The 1837-nt window shown below is 45.1% G+C and overlaps 1 pseudogene; it reads right to left on the reverse strand.

The window, feature by feature from the left end:
* Positions 1–722: 722 nt before the first annotated feature.
* On the reverse strand, positions 723–1326 carry LOC147991440 (uncharacterized; annotated as a pseudogene).
* Positions 1327–1837: the final 511 nt, after the last annotated feature.

Genomic DNA, 1837 nt, shown 5'->3' on the forward strand with positions numbered 1-1837 from the left:
ACTGCGTGCATTAGCCCCCAAGTGCCAAGTGCTGTTACTTTGTAAAGGACTTGGGACTTCAAATATGTTGGCAGAGTCATAAAAATTTGATTTGACATACATTAGCCCCCAAGTGTCAAGTGGTTTATTCATAAAGTATTTGAGACTAGAATCTTTGAAATTGGATACTGGAATTTGAAGCCAAGTCTTGATTTATCTGAATGTGTTCACAGAATGCATTGTCCGAACTAAACTCCCAATTGACTGATACAAAGACCTGGCTAGCGAACCAGGAATCAGAAATTAAATCTTCCACCTCCCAACTTCAAATAAGTCTTTCTGAAATGGAGAAGTTGAAGACTGACTTTGCTGTCAAAGAGAAAACGTGGGCAAATGAGAAGATACTTCTGACCCGGCAAGCTGAGACAGCCGAAACAGCTCTGAAGGAAATTTCAAACGAACTGAATAGTTTAAAAGGACGGTTGTCTCAGATGGTCGCTGCTATCTTTGGTAAGCTTCCTGATTTGATCTTTCATATGTGTTTCCTGTCAAGCCGGAATATGATCCGTTAACTGACTCTGTGAAAAATGCGTGTAGGTCCGCGAAGTAAGAATCTAGACCAAGACCCGTTGATTAAGATGAAAGCCGTATACACTTTACAACAACACAACAACAACAAAGCCTTTAGTCCCAAACAAGTTGGGGTAGGCTAGAGGTGAAACCCATAAGATCTCGCAACCAACTCATGGCTCTAGCACATGGGTAGCAAGCTTCCACGCACCCCTGTCCATAGCTAGCTCTTTGGTGATACTCCAATCCTTCAGGTCTCTCTTAACGGACTCCTCCCATGTCAAATTCGGTCTACCCCGCCCTCTCTTGACATTCTCCGCATGCTTTAGCCGTCCACTATGCACCGGAGCTTCTAGAGGCCCGCGCTGAATATGCCCAAACCATCTCAGACGATGTTGGACAAGCTTCTCTTCAATTGGTGCTACCCCAACTCTATCTCATATATCATCATTCCGGACTCGATCCTTCCTCGTGTGGCCACACATCCATCTCAACATACGCATCTCCGCCACACCTAACTGTTGAACATGTCGTCTTTTAGTCGGCCAACACTCAGCGGCATACAACATTGCGGGTCGAACCGCCGTCTTGTAGAACTTGCCTTTTAGCTTTTGTGGCACTCTCTTGTCACAGAGAATGCCAGAAGCTTGGCGCCACTTCATCCATCCGACTTTGATTCGATGGTTCACATATTCATCAATACCCCCATCCTCCTGCAGCATTGACCCCAAATACCGAAAGGTGTCCTTCTGAGGTACCACCTGGCCATCAAGGCTAACCTCCTCCTCACACCTAGTAGTACTAAAACCGCACATCATGTACTCGGTTTTAGTTCTACTAAGCCTAAACCCTTTCGATTCCAAGGTTTGTCTCCATAACTCTAACTTCCTATTTACCCCTGTCCGACTATCGTCAAGTAGCACCACATCATCCGCAAAGAGCATACACCATGGGATATCTCCTTGTATATCCCTTGTGACCTCATCCATCACCAATGCAAAAAGATAAGGGCTCAAAGCTGACCCCTGATGCAGTCCTATCTTAATAGGAAAGTCATCAGTGTCGACATCACTTGTTCGAACACTTGTCACAACATTATCGTACATGTCCTTGATGAGGGTAATGTACTTTGCTGGGACTTTGTGTTTCTCCAAGGCCCACCACATGACATTCCGCGGTATCTTATCATAGGCCTTCTCCAAGTCAATGAACACCATATGCAAGTCCTTCTTTTGCTCCCTATATCTCTCCATAAGTTGTCGTACCAAGAAAATGGCTTCCATGGTCG

This window comes from Triticum urartu, chromosome 1A, assembly GCF_056163025.1.
Source record: "Triticum urartu cultivar PI428250 chromosome 1A, HENAU_Tu73, whole genome shotgun sequence".
NCBI lineage: Eukaryota > Viridiplantae > Streptophyta > Magnoliopsida > Poales > Poaceae > Triticum > Triticum urartu.